Genomic DNA, 15,637 nt, shown 5'->3' with positions numbered 1-15,637 from the left:
GAAGTACGGCAGGGTGATGGGAGAATGGTGAATCCAGCCAGATGGCCCTGAGGCTCCGCTGGGAGGAAGGTTGTCATGGTGGAGGGGAGCCTTATGGAAGTAGCTTGAGTTGGCTGCATCGGGGAGGGAGAAGGATACAAGGTGTTGTTGGAGTAAGTGGGAGGGGATGGGGAAATGGCTTCAGGATAGAAGAAGGAAGTTTTTGGATGCAGCTTGATCCGCAAACATGAACTCCTGCCCACACCCAGCCTATGAGATGGGATTTAAAGCGGGGGGAGGCAGTGGTCATTATAAGCTTGCATTGTTATATTCAAAATGCCAATAAGGTTCAATTTTCAAAACAGAAATGAGAGACAGACACAAAAGTTGTAATTTTCTCAACATTTTCCCTGTTTATTAGAAATAAAAATGGGATGGGATAAGGCATGGCTGTCCCTATCCTAACGAGAATGCTCCTACCTAGCAAACTAAAACTAAAGAAAATTGACCTTGTGTCCAAATATATCTTACTCTCACACTAACATATACTGCTTAAATGTGAAAGGTAAATGTGTCTGTTTCCAGTTCAACCAAAACTGTGCAAAAGTGAAGATTATAACTGCAATAAAGTAATCCTTATGCCCAGGGTTTGATTCCCTTCCCCTGAATCAATTCGGGAAGACATTTGAAAAAGTTTTGTCCCAAAAGTATTTGATTCAGTTAAATGAAAAGTGTCTCTTTCATTCACCACGTTCCTCAAGTTGGCAAAGTGAATGTCTCTCCCACATAGCACTTATTCAAAAGCCAAAGCAACTGTTTTCCAGTTCACACAGTTTCTTCTCAAGATGTCAAAAATATTACTTAGAAGGGTGCAACAATAATCTGTTCTGTATAATACATTTCTCAGAATAGTAAATCCAGTATCTCTTGTTGTACTATAGTTTAGAATTCTTCTCAAGATATCAAAATGCTTGCTTAGAATGATGTAACATCAATCAGATCTTTATTGTACTTTTGTCAGAAGAGTAAAGCAAGTTTTTCTTGCTGTATAATAGTTTGTAAGGATTATAAAGCAAATATTTTGTTCCACAACACCTTTTTATAATGACAAAGTTGAAAGCAACTACTCTTCTCCTGGTTTACTCGTCTGCCAGGAATGATTTCTACTTCACACATTGTGTTCCTTTCCTGGTTTACTCTCCTGCCAGAATGGTTTCAACTTCACACAACTACTTATGTTTCTCTGCTTGTGGTAATGTTTGTTCCAGGTTTCTCCACATTAACATCTCTTATGGAGAAATGTAACATGTTTGCCTGTTTCTTCACTTATGGCAATGTGGGTTCTAGGCTTCTCTAAACTGAAATCTCACTCAAGTGATGAGAAGTGCATCCTCTTTGCTCTTCTATCCCTTCTTTAAGGTCTCTTTGCTGTTGGCAATGGAAGTTCCAGATTTCCCCAAATAGATACCTTGTGTAAGGAGAATTGTACCCTTTTAGCCCTTTTGTCTCTTCTTCAAAATCTCTTGGGTGGTGGCAATGAGGGTTTCAGATTTCCCCAAACTGATATCCTGTGTAAGGAGAATTGCACCTTTTTGCCCTGTTATCTCTTGTTCAAAGTCTCTTGTCTGGTGGGAATGTGGGTTCCAGGTTTCCCCAAACTGATATCCCATGTGAATAGAATTGCACCCTTTTGCCCTTCTGTCTCTTCATTAAAGGGTCTTGGCTGGTGGCTATGCGGGTTCCAGGTTTCCCAAAACTGGTATCCGATGTAAGGAGAATGTTACCCTTCTTGTCCTTCTGTTTAGCTTGGTCAGTATTTAAGTTGCCTTCCAAAGTGTCCTTTAACTTTATAACAAGTCCTGGAACCTCAACTCCTTGGTTGATGCACAGATTTAACGTGTGTATCTAACAAAGAACCATTGACGGGCTGATTGCCCCTGTTACACAGCATCTCCCTTGGTTCCCCCATCGGTCTCTCGCGCCTCTGCCAATGGAACCTTTGCTGTTCCGCAAGACCGCGTTTCGCCAGTTCCTGCAGCAGCTGACCACTGGAGTCTCTCTCTTCCGGTATGCGTTGCCTCGAGGTGGGTGCCTGTGAGCATCCTCCTCCTTCAGCAGAGCTCGCCTCTGTGCCTCTGCCTTCGAGCTCATCTCCTGTTCCGCTTCCTCCGTAGCTTTTCGCTCTTTCTCCTTCCTTCAGGCTGCAACCACCTCCTCCACTCCTTCCACTCTCCTCGTCGTAGTAAGACCCCCATTTATAAATCTTGCACACATCTGATGATCTTGGTAAAAACTAGCCTGCGTCTTTAGCTTAGGGTTGTGCCTGTTCCATATTAACACCTCTCTCATCTTCCTTATCCTGGTACCATTGGAGTTATGGGAATTGAAGTCCATAATGTTTTTACACTTTCCTAGGGTTACTTTGTTTCAGTTGTTTGTTGGACTTAAGTTTGCCGGAAACGGAAGATGTTCTGTGAATATTAGCTGTAGTGATATTCTGTTCAGGACTTTTACCCAAGACAGAGCCATTATAATAAGGGGACATTACATGCGACCCATGGATCCCTGAGGCGGGAAACATATTCTGTTTTGGTGGTGTATTTTATAATGTTCTTTGCATTCTAACCTGGGAGGGACGTGCACAGTGAAATCATGACATCAGGTCTTCATGTAATGCAGGATCTTCATCCTCACAAAAGGACAATTACCACGTCTCTTCTAAGGGAGTCACCACTTCTCCCCGGCAGCCATCTCCTCCCATGTGATCCTCCCTCATGGTACCAGCCCTAGGGTCAGATTCAGGTAGCGGCTACTTTTCCCTGGCCACATGGGATGAGACTTTAAGCTGCAGATCAGTGATGACTCCATAGGAGTCATCACAGTGCTCACTGTGGGGCACATTTTAGAGAGTCTATGGGGATGAGATGCCAATGAAATAAAAACCTTCTGTTGTGCATCTTAAATTGGACTGATATGGTAGAGGACCATACGGCTCTATAAATTGCCTTCCATGCATCACTATCGTTTGGCCACTCAAGGGCTTTCGTCCAGAGCTTCTGTGTGTTTGGGATGTCTAGGTGGCCTCTTCCCAGGAGTGAGGCATACCGTTTTCAAATAAGTCCTCTGTTAAGTGTTTGTTTGAGGAGTGTCAACAGGCATTTTAGTTAATCTGCCCGTTGCTGGTCTGCCAAGATACCCTTCAACTGTTGATAAGGGGTGGCATTGCATCAACGGACAGGGCTAGTTCCAGTTCCCCTTTTGTTAGGAAGGAGCCCTCTTTCCACAGCTCTCCTGCTTCATAATAAGACTTAAAGTGGATAGGGGCCATCCTCTGGTCTCTGATAGGGGGGGCAATGGAGCTAAGAGGGGACGGCTTTGTCGTGACATCTACCATGTCTCTGGATTTCTTCCACAGGGTCCAAAGAACTGATTTAGTCAGGTGCAAGCATATTGTATGTGGTAGCTGCCTGTAAGAAACCCAGAGCCACTTCCCCAGTGAGACTGTGGTAAGGAGTCCATTTTCTAGATGCACCCACTGATTTTCAGTGTTTTCTCTCAAGTGATTTACAAGAATTCGGAATTGTGATACCCTGAAACAATCATAGATGTCTGGCAACCCCTAACCCCCGTTCTCCAAGGGTTGTATCAAGTTCCTATATGTGATTCATGGTCTCTTCCCGGCCCATAGAAACATGAGGAGCACCTGTTTTATTTCATTATGGAAAGGGAATGGCATCATGACCGGTAGGGGCTGAAAGAGGAAGAGAATCCTTGGCAAGACATTCATTTTTATGGTAAAAAATCATGTTCCCCATGAAAGTGTGATTTTGGACCCTCTCCACAAGTCTCCAGACATCTTTTCCCATAATGGTGGATAGTTAGCTTTATAAAGATCATTTGGCATCTTCGTGATTGTAACTCCCAGGTATTTAATACTATTGGACTGGAAATTAATATGATAGTGAGGTAAGTGTTGGAACACTTGGGTGGCACAGCCTGACAAAGATAGAGCTGCTGTTTTATTTAGACTTATACGGAAGCCAGATAGCCTAGCATACTCCGTAATTGCAGAGATGAGGGTGGGCACCATAGTTTCTGGGTGCGTAATGTATGCCAGTATCATCAAACAGAGAAATCATGTATTCCTTCCATATTTTTTCAGGACTTGTATGTCTTCAGTTTAGTGTATAGCCCGTGCTAGAGGCTCTAGGGTCAAGGCAGAAAACTGCAGTGATAGTCGACAGCCTTGACGGGTGTTTTGGCTCAGGGGAAAATCAGACGATGCCACCCCATTAACTACTACCCTTGCTGAGAGTCATTGCACCCATGATCCATCTAGGGCCCAGACTCACCTCCCGCAAGTCTGCCATCATGAAGGGCCACTCAACTCTATCAAATGCTTTTCAGCATCGATTGAGATCAGAGTGGGGCTAGCGTCACTTTCATCAATGCTAGCTATAAAATGCAGGGTCTTCCGGATGTTATCTGCCCCCTGCCTCCCTCTGATGACACCAGCCGAATAACTGTGAACTAGCTGAGGCAAAACTCCACTTAATTTTTCTGCCAGCAACTTGCATAAATCTTGGCATCTATGTTGATCCATGAATTTAAAGTTTAGTGAGAAGGGGAATTTCTATTGATAGCCCACTCCAATAACCACTGAGTCAGTTGGCGGCACTCTTTCAGGGTCATAGCTGATAGATCCTGGTATATTCTGACCCTGACCCTTGAAAATCGAATTGTCCTTTTTCTCTCACCCTCTGTACAATGTCCATCTTCTGCTGGTAATAGTGGCACTTTTCTAGAACTGACCATGGCCTGTTTGGGGGTCCCCAGCGTTGATGAATCCTATCAAATGTGATTTTTGGTATTGGTGGAGTATCAAAAAGAGAGTTCAATAGGGCTTTCACCTGATGCTCAGGAATAAGGGCTGATTCCCTCCCAGATCTTCCTTTAGTCGCATAATGCAGATGTTTGAGCATACCTCCCAATTTTCTCGGTCATCCATTTTTAGCATAAGATTAGTTTTCCTCTTTTCCGAATCCTCAAAGCGACCCTCCATTCTCATTTACACAAGGTCAATGGCTACCTGGTTATGTTTCAGGGATTCTATATTATCCTCCACTTTGTCCATTCAATTTTTCAAGTCAGAGATTTCCACTCTTCATGTACCTTACATGCTCCAGCAACAGACGCACATCTGCTTTAGTTGATGCATCCTGATTGCCTCCAGGAATGCATGGCAGTCCTCTGGTTGACTCATCTCCATTCTGGCATCATAACGACGGAAGCCCTGTAATCTAACTGCTGTGTTGGGTTCCAGCGCGTCCATCGTGGATGGTATTTGACATGACCATGAATGCGTGTTGTCATCAGCACTCTTGCATCAATCTGGCTGCTGACATTACTGCCTGCAACAGGGCAGTTACTTTATGGGCTAACCCCATTCGGGCTCTGGAGTCACAGTATATTGTTGGATCTGTCACGCTGGTCTAAGCAGATCCATAGCATTAGTCCAGGCTCGGGTGTATGTGTTCCCTTGTATTGGCAACAGAGTCAGCGGCCGCCCTTCAGGATATATTAAAGGGCTCACCACCTGGCATGGTGTAAGGGGACAGATGGTGGATATGGTAACTGAGCATGGATGAACCGGGGCTTAGAGCGGATGTGTGTTTGGCCGTTACAGAGTTTCCTTTAGGCTTGAACCTGTCACCAATCGCAGAGCCTCTAGGGTCTGCTAGCCATGAGTTGCTCACAAGGTAATTGGAGATCATGCTTGCCTTCTAATGTTCTGGTTACAATGTGCACATTCACGCTCTGTTGATACGGCTCATCTCTTCTAGCAGTCTGAGGCCTGCGACAGGTGTCAGTGTGTTCGGTAGGCTTCCCGGTAGCCGTGCTGGCCACAATGCAAAATCTGAAAGCTGCCTTGTAAGTAGAGTGGTCACTGCTCTCCTCACTTTCTTCTTTGATGCTTAGCCCTAGTGCTGCCTGAGGAGCGCTGTATGGGGGGCAGTGCTGCTGTCCATGATAGGCTGCAGCTTTCCTCATTCACAGCTTGCTGCAAGGACATTGATACGTCGCAGTGCAGATCTTTGGATATATTTCCCTGCAAAACCTCTCAGTCAGTGTATGTGTACCCAACCTTTTGCCATAGTGTAAGGTACTCATGGTGGCAACAGTAAAGGCAGACACAAGTGATCACAGTTCAACAGTGTTTATTAAACTGAAAATGCACGGTGTAAAAATATCTAATCTAAACCTAAATGTAAGATGGGAGCAAGCTTCGACCAGCAAACGAAAAACAAGGCAGTCCGTGTTGTTTTGGAGAAGTGTTCCAAAGAATAAGTCAGGTTGTGATTGCCAGGGGTCTCCCTTCCCCACGTTTTAAGCATGGGACAAGATGGATGGCCTGAGCACAGCACACACTCAAGCCTTCCCAGCACGAGTCAACAGTTCCATATCAGCTATCAGGTTCTTCGATGGTTAGGTCTCTTTTCAATAAAAGTCCCATGCCCTCGATGGCCTAATGCTTTCAACAAAGAAACACAAAGTTTGGTTCAACATATACTTTGAGTGATGGCTTCACCCCTGTGTCCCCCTCTTCTGGGTGCTTAGCCCTCACAAGTCGTCTTCAACAATTCACTTGAATTGTTCCTTTCTCAATGAACTTTAGGTGATGACGTTCCACCCCTGGATCTCTCGCTTCCGGTTTCGGTCTCCTTTCCAAACACTAGCCTCCCTCCTTCAGGTTGAGAATGGCTTTTCTTGCATTCACAAGTCTTAGTGTCTTTTCAAACAATTCACTGCAGACATCCCTCCATCGGGTTCATTCGGGTCAACACACTGTTCATATACTGATTTCACCACGCAGGATTAATTTCCCTTAGCTTCACAATCATCTGTCAGTCAAAGACTTTCGATGCTACAGATGATTTTACAAGACCCCTGTATGACCACTTTGACTTCTCTTTGCGGTTGGTAGTCTCTACTGTTGGGTATTTGCCTAGAGTTTCCTGCGGAGTACCCACATGGTGGCAGACGCTGCTGTGCTGGTTTTTACCCTCTTTTCTCGATAGTTCCTCTAAACCTTTCAAAGTTCAAATTAGCTGCTTGCTACTTTTAGTTCAACACAGTTCGTTTTCTTATCGACTCTCCCCTCCACTCACCACGCTGTGATGAAGCACTTGGCTTTCTTTGCCTTCGAGTCAAGGTTGGTACCACAGAGATCAGCGTCTCTCCCCGGTTTGGTTATCAGCGAGGTGGGTCTTGTGTACCGTAGTCATCTGCTGCAACACACGCTGGCTATTGTTTGCGGTATTATGATTCTTCCTGTGGAGGGTTCACGGGCCTTGGTTGGAAAGGGCAAAATCGCTTCTCTTCTTGTCGCCCCCCTCTGTATGCATCGTCTTTCTCCTCCTCTTGAACTGCTGTGCTAAGTCATCTCTCACATCGTGCGGTCTGCCTTACTCATCCTGTGTTCTCATGCTCCACCTTTTATCCCTGTGTGGACGGAAAGGGCTGTCAGGTGTGTGTAATTCTGTTCAATTGCCTGACTTTCCCTGACTCTTGTATTGTGACATGTCAGGTAAACGGCTCTGGTGTTAGTCCGTTGTCTTTCGTGTTGTGCAAAAGTGTTTGTGTCGGAAAGGCGGGGAGTGTTTTCGAATATCCTGTGTGGTAGGATGGGGAAAAGGTGTTGAAAGAAAGGGGATACTGCATCTCACCCTTCGGTGTCCCACTATCCATGGACCCCCAACCCAGGTTATCCTCCCTCACTGGTCCAGACCCAGGAACTGGATCCAATAGCGATGGCCGTGTCCTGGCTACCTGGATGACAGATCCCTGGGGACTAGCTAGGGAGACACCTTCAGGTTTCTCACATAACCTCCCTCCATGTGATGTAGCCACATTTGTTTCACAGGGGAAGCAGCAAAGAAAATCTACATTTCCCTGGTCTTTTCCTTTTCACTGTTCCACAGTGAAACAATAGGGTTGTAGGTCTAGAAACTATCGCATGACCTGAGGGTTGGAGTCTTTGCATTGGCTAATCCAAACTAGGGGTGAGTGGTCTGTAATGAGTGTGAACTTTTGTCCCAATAGGTAGGACCTAAGACGGATAATGGCCCACTTGATGGCCAGGGCTTCCAGTTCCAACACAAAGTTATTTCTTTCACGTACGAACAGCATGCGGCTGGTGAATTGCATGGGATGTTCCAAACCATTGCAAACCTGGATCAGGACAGCTCCTAACCCTGTAAGGGATGCATTTGTATGTAAAATAAACTATTTAGAGAAGTCGACTACCTACAAGATTGCGTTCTGACACAGCGTCAGCTTCAAGGTGTTATGACATATCTCATCTTTGTCATTCCAATGAAGTTTCTGGGGTTCGGCCTTCTTAGGTTCATCTGTAATCCGGGCTGTTTTGTCTGAAAAGTTAGGGATAAACCTTCGGTAATATCCTATTAACCTGAGAAAATCTCTAGTTGGTGTGTCTAAGACGGCTTTTACCTCATGTTGAGGTTGTACAATCCCGTTTCCTATAAAGAAGCCAATATATTTTAAGGCTGGTTGGGCCAATCTTAACTTAGCTGGGTTAGCAGTTAGGCCAGCATTTCGGAGAACTTTCATGATAGTATACAGATGCAAAAGATGGTCCTCTCAGGTTTTACTATAAATGAAAATATTGTCAATATAAGCTCCACAGAAATCAGAAAAGGGCTGTATGATTTGATCCAGGAGGCGTTAAAAAGTGGCTGGTGCACTGTGTAGACCAAAAGAAAGGGCTTTAAATTTGAATAATCCTAGCGATGTTGAAAACACTGTCTTTTCCTTATCTTGTCCATATACAGAACTTGCCAGTACCCTTTAGTTAAGTCTGGGGTTGATAGAAAGGTGGCTGATCCAAGTTTATCAATAAAATATTGGATGCATGGTAAGGGATAGGCATCAAAATCTGATATTGGCTTAACTTGGCGGAAGTCTACAGAAAGAGAGGACCATGGAGTTGAGGAAGACTCAATGATGTTAGCTTTCAACATTTTGTTGACTTCCTCGATCACTATCTGTTTACGGGCTTCTGGAAGTTGATATGGTTTTAAGTGTACCACTTTAACTTTAGGTGTTCTAATATAGTAGTATGACTTTTTTACTCTTCCTGGTTTTTCTGAGAATACATCAGGAAATTAAATCATTACATCTTTTAGATCTTGTTGCTATTGAGTGGATAACTCGAAAGAAATTAAATCAAAGTTATCTATATCTTTGGGAACCAGACAGGCTAGTACTTTGGCATGGGTTGCTGACGAGTTCTCTTTCCACTCTTTCAAGAGATTTGCATGATATAATTGGATTTTCTGTGGTTGGGCTACTCTATAAGTACAGGTTTGCGTTCTTTCTACTATCTCATAAGGTCTGTGCCATTTGGAGACAAGCTTGTTCTCTGAAGTTCTTGTCATAAGTGGTCTTTTGTTGGCTCTGGGATTTTTCCATATGAGTACAAACAAAGTCTTGGACCAATTTCATATGTTCTCGCATTCGGGTGGTGGTTTTCAAGATGGGAATATGGGCCTCCTCGTGTTCTTCCCAGGTTTCCTGGAGCATGTCCAGGACATCTCCCAACTCTCTTCCATAGAGAAATTCAAAGGGAGAGAAAACTGTGGAAGCTTGGGGGGTTTTCTTCACTGCAAATAGTGCCCAAAGGATCATTTGGTCACAGCCTTTCCAGTCCTTATCTACCAGTTTCCATAAAATTGGTTTTAGTTTTTTTTGTAATCCTTCTACCAAGTAATCAGACTGGGGATGGTACACAGACTGGGGATAGTACACAGAAGTTTGCAAGGTGGCAATGTGGAGTAGCTCTTTGACTTCGGCCATCAGCGTACTCATAAAATTTGAGCCCTGGTCTGTTAGTATTTCTTTGGGAAAACCCACCGTGGGTTCAGAGGGGCAGGTGGTGGGAAGTACATGCTGGTCTTTTGACACATTGCGCACGTCTGGATGAAAGTTTTTACATCGGCGTGGATACCTGGCCAGTAAAATTACCCACAAATATGCCCCTGTGTTTTAGATTGTCCTAAATGCCCTCCGGTAACTTCGGAATACGCAATTTAAAGTACAACCTTTTGGTGGCTTTTGGGTATCACTAATTGTGTTTTTATCAGGCCTTCTGGAGAGGTTTATCCTCTGTAAAGCAATGCTTGTTTTAAAAAGAAAAAGGGGCTCCCCATCTCTAAGTCTTCATCTTCTGGAATTGCTTGTAAAAATGCTTTAGTGAGAGGTGGATCATTTTGCTGGGCGAAGGATAGGTTGGGATAGATGATGGGTTCTTCTCCCTTCATTTCTTCGATGTGAATCAATTTATCAGCTTCCCCAAAGCCTAAAATACCTCTTTCTGTGTTATCTGGTTCACTTTCTTTAAATGGAGGAAATAGAGCTATTTCCAAAATTCCCTGGGAAATTTTATCTCCCCAACGTACCTCAAAAGGGATCAAGCCATGGTTTTCTAAGAGAACCTTCACAACCAAAAGTCAGGATCAATAAAGCCTGCTAACACGTCTATCCCAAAATGTCCATGCTAAGCCTGATTTAGGGGCTAGTTTCCCAACTCACTCCCACCACCTTTGCGTTGGTTAACATCAAAGTGCTTGACAGATCTGACTTTCTGTCTCTTTTTCTCCTTCACATTATCTTTCTTTTTATCGGCTACCCTCAGCACTTCAGTGGTTTTGGTCTCTTTAACAGACAATTTTGCTACGCACTGCAAAGTATGTTCAATCCTTTTAGCTATGCTAATAACCTCTTCCAAATTTGGATAATCTTTTAACCACACTTCTTCACAGATTTTGTCATTTGAATAGTGTAACATAAATTGATCCCTTATATGTTCGTCCAACCCCCCATCAAATTTGCAATTCAATGACAAATGTCTCAGGGCCGTAACATAATCCTCCACAGATTCCCCATCATGTTGGAACCTCATATCAAAATGGTACCGCTCAAGCACTGTGCTTATTTTTGATTCAAAATTCTTATCCAGATTTGCTAGTGCTTAATCACTATCATTTCCCCCACCTTCCAAATCTAGCTCTGTAGTGTCAGGAAGAGTATCATAAATCCTTTGTCCTTCATAGCCAAGAAAGTGCATTAACATTGCCACTTTACGTTCCACGGACATTCCATTACCACACGTGGCTTTGACATAGTGAAGAAACCCCTTCTTCCAGGGAGCCCACTTAATTCTGGGTGGACCCGGTGTGGGCATAAACACCTGGGGGCCCGGAACTCCGGATAATGCCATGTTTGTCGCTCACCAATTGAGTGCAGTACAATTGACTGACTTCCAGCTGATCTACTCAATAACCTTCGTTAATGGTGAAGACACTGCGGGCAGGTATGGTAAGTAGTAATAAAATACTGGAAAAGTGTTTTCGTGTTTATGTCCACTCACAAGTAATAACCGTGGGCAACCAGACACTTAGCGTTGTTTTGTTCATGCTCACCTGTAATCCAAAGCGTTCCTTTGGGTACTTTATCCAATGCACACAGTCTCGGCGGTGGAATTCATAAAAATAAAACAAATACCAACTCTCCAACAGCTGTTGACACTTACGCCACCTTCCCAACAGGGCCCTGGGTGTGTCAGTGCATCCAGGTGGTTGGCTTCTCCTTGGGATATTTGCCGCTTCCTGATCGTTGCGGGGAGGGTGCTGCGCATCACTCATCACACGACGTGGTCACGGGACCATGCGCTGGAGCTGGGGGGCGGGCCCCTTTTGGAGACGCAGGGGCTCTCCTTACTTTCCGATTGGGCCACTATGCGGGGTTTACCGGTTTTCCTTCTCCCTTCAGTCGGGCGAATGGGGACAATTGCCTGGTCCCCTGTAGTCGCAGCAGGAGTCCCACTCTGGAGCAGCACAGCTGGGCCGCCGGATGACGGGGATGCGCAAAGGCGATTCGGTCCCCTGCTGATGTGCCCGTGGTACCCCAGGACTCACTGTCGGTTCGTAGGTCAGAACGACAGAGCGGCACAGTGGAAAGCAGCGGTACAGGCGGACAGCAACTTCTCCTTGCTTGCAGGTCGGGGGCCTTGAACTCAGAGCTCGGGTCCTAAGTGAGCGACGCTTGCTTCAGTATCCCATCCTCCTCGCCAATGTTGAGCTAATAATCATGAAGGTGAGTTACTTCAATGGTTTATTAAATACTCAAGAGCATATGTCAAAGACCCCCAACCATTACAACAGCCCACAACTAACTGCCAATAATCAAGCAACAAGAGCCAGAGATTCTATGCTCTAGAACCATCTGGCCTCACATGCTCAGCAGGAGCTGATAAGGCACAGAGCACGGAGTCATCACTACATTTTATACTAACACTAAGCATGGGTAAAGGTGGTGGGAGTGAGTTGGGAAATAAACGGCCCCAGAAAGAGAGAATGCAAGGAAGTGTACGGAGATATGATAGACTATGCTTCAGGTGTGGTAGTTCACGCCATTTGTCGACGTCTCCCGTTTGTCCTGGGAGACGTGCCAACTGACCTATATGCAAGAGGTGGGGGCATTTCAAAAATTGCTGTAAGAATTACCGCATTAGTGGAGGAAAGGGGACAATGTTGGTTGATGAGTGCGATGTGGTGTCATCAGAGGAAGGTGAAATGTCAGAGAATTAAATTGTTACTGTGCATATGGCACAGTGTACTGAAGCTGATGATTGTGAACATCCCTCTGCTTGGATCGAAGCAAATGGTTGTTTAGTTAAAATGCTGGTGGACTCATGTTCAAAAATCACGTTGATGTCTAGAGTTGTTTATGAAAACATAATTGGCGGGCATATGGAAGATTTAATTTCCCTCAGACAAGAATCCTGGGGGGGTACAATTGGGGCAGGATAGAAGTGCTGGGGTGTTGTAATGCCCAATTCAAGTTTAAAGGTAGGATGACTTCTAGTAGAATATATGTCACTAGGAAAGGTGAAACTTTACTTGGGTGGAGGGAGCAGAGGGGGCTAGGTATTAAACTAGACCGGAATAGTAAAGAACAAGTCTTGAATGTGGCCAACTCATCAAAGATTGATAACAATACAGGTAAGGGAGATGACACAATTTTGAAATACCCAGAAGTGTTTAACAAGGGTGTAGGATGTCTCAAAGGGATGGTGCACAAAATTGTTGTCAAAGAGGGAAGTGTGCCTGTTGCTTCCAAACTCAGACCTTTACCGTTGTCAATGCGAAATGCAGTGCGTGAGGAGCTGAAGAAGTTGGAAAAAGCAGGGATAATTGAGCCGGCCAAAGCTGTGGAGTGGATTTCCCCAGTGGTAGTAGTGAAGAAAGGAAATGGTGATTTGAGAGTCTGTGTCGATTTGAGGGAACTCAATCGATGTGTTGTAGCTGACCGACATCCTCTTCCTAAATGGGAGAACTCCTGAGTCGCATTGGAAATGCAAAGTATTTTGCCAAATTAGATATGGCAGGTGCTTACCACCAGATCAATTTGGATGTTGAGTCTCGCAAGCTTACAGCTTTCATTACTTATATAGGCATTTATCAGTTTCGTCGCATGCCATTTGGTCTGATATCGCGTCCTCTGTTTTCCAGAAGGTTATGGACAAGCTATTAAAAGAAGTGAGTGGAGTATGGTGTTTTCAAGATGATGTGTTAATATGCAGGAAGAGTGAGGAGGAATTGAAAGAAAGGGTTGATGTGGTGTTGGAGATTTTCAAGGGAAGAGGTATAACGTTGCGAGGGGAGAAATGTGTCTTCTCGACCCGAGTGGTAGAATATTTGGGTCATGAGATATCAAAGGATGGCTTGAGGCCAAAGAGAGATTTGGTGGATGGTATTGTGAGAATGCAATCACCAAAGAATAAAGCGGAACTGAGATTGTTTTTGGGAATCATTGAGTTTTATCATCGCTTTGTGGAAAACTACGCTGATAGTGTGACTAGTTTAAGGACATTGTTGAAGAAGGGAATAGAGTTTGAGTGGAACAAAGAATGTGAGCGAGAGTTTGTTGAAATCAAAAAGAAGATTGACATGGCAAAGCCTTTAGCTATGTATGACACAAGAAGGAGGACAATGCTCTCTGTTGATGCCAGTTAAACGGGCATAGGAGTTGTTATGTCACAACTGTGAGTGGATGGCACTGAAGTTATTGTGATACATGCTTCCCACATGTTGAAAGGTGCGGAACTCAACTATTCAGTCCTAGAGAAGGAAGCCCTGGCATGTCATTGGGGCATAGAGAAAATTAAAAATGTTGTGTGGGGTCAAGAATGTGTTCTGAGAACTGATCATGAGCCTCTCAAAGCAATATTTGAAAACAAAGGTCTCAATAAAGTGTCCAGGAGGGTTACTTGCTGGGTAACCAGATTAAAATGTCACAAATTTGTCATAGAGGTTGTATTAGGCAAAGAGAATGTGCAGGCTGATCACGCATTGAGAGTAAGAATTGAAGAAGCTAATGGTGACGAAAGTGACAAGGCTGTTGAGAAGGAAAATATGGTTTTTGCCACTGTAGAAGGAATTATACAGAAAGAGGAATGGATTCATCTGCTGCAATCGGATGAAATGTGGAAACGCATAACAGGTTTTGTTAGAGAGGAATGGCCGGAGAAGAGGCTTCTTTCTGGTGAAGAAAGAGCGCTATGGGAGGTGAGGTTTGAGCTGTCAGTCAAAGATGGGTTACCGGTGGGACAAGTTGGTTGTTCCCGGACGGTTGAGGAAAAGATTAATCAGAACAGCACATCAAGGTCATATAGGTGTATACAAAACAAAAGAGATAATAAAGGCTGACTATTGGTGACCAGGGCTTGAACGAGAAATTGAGAGGGTGGTCGGAGAATGTGTTGGGTGTATCAAATCAGGAAATAACTTGTCAGTGGTGTCGCAGCCAGTGAGGAAAACTCAGGTACCCAGTGTGGAGTATGGGAAGATCTCGCAATGGATGTTTTGAGCCTGGTTGATATGGGTACCGGGCGAGGAAGGTTTATTCTTGCTTTGGTAGACACATTTTCAAGGTGGACAGAGTTCAAAGTGTTGAGAGAAGTGACATCCCAGCATATCGTGGGATTCTTAGAAGATATATTTGAGAGGGAAGGGCTCCTTAGGAGTGGGCGCACAGATAATGGTCCACAATTTACGGGGAGACTATTTCAGGAGTATATGAATAAGTGTGGGATAAAACACAAACAAACTGCTCTCTATTATCCACAAGGGAATGGTATGATTGAGAGAGTCAATCGGTGTATTATGGAAGGAATCAGAGGTGCAAGCGTATGTGGCATGGACAGGAAGGTAGCTGTTAAAGAACGCCTGGATGCTTTGCGAATGGCACCGTGTGTTGAAATGGGAGCTAGTCCTTTTGAACTTATGAGAGGCCGTAAGGGTAACACCTTATTATCGCCGGCTTGGCTGGGTAGGGCAAGAGGCACTGATATAGTTTTGGATGATGTGAGGAAAAGGATGAATGCCAGAAAAGAGAAATGGGTGAAGAAGATAAATGAGAAGTTTCCCAGAAAAAAAACCCACTGTTGAAGCAGGGGATCTGATCAGGATAAGGAGAGCTCTCATTCCTAAGAAAGGTGAGTCTCTCTATTCAGACCCTGTTAGAGTTACTCAGGTGTTGGGAAATGCTGTGAGGTTAGAAAGTGGACAAGTAT

Source organism: Ambystoma mexicanum, chromosome 4q (genome assembly GCF_040938575.1).
Source record: "Ambystoma mexicanum isolate Mex_15411 chromosome 4q, UKY_AmexF1_1, whole genome shotgun sequence".
Classification (NCBI taxonomy): domain Eukaryota; kingdom Metazoa; phylum Chordata; class Amphibia; order Caudata; family Ambystomatidae; genus Ambystoma; species Ambystoma mexicanum.
Note: the sequence above shows the minus strand (reverse complement) of the source record.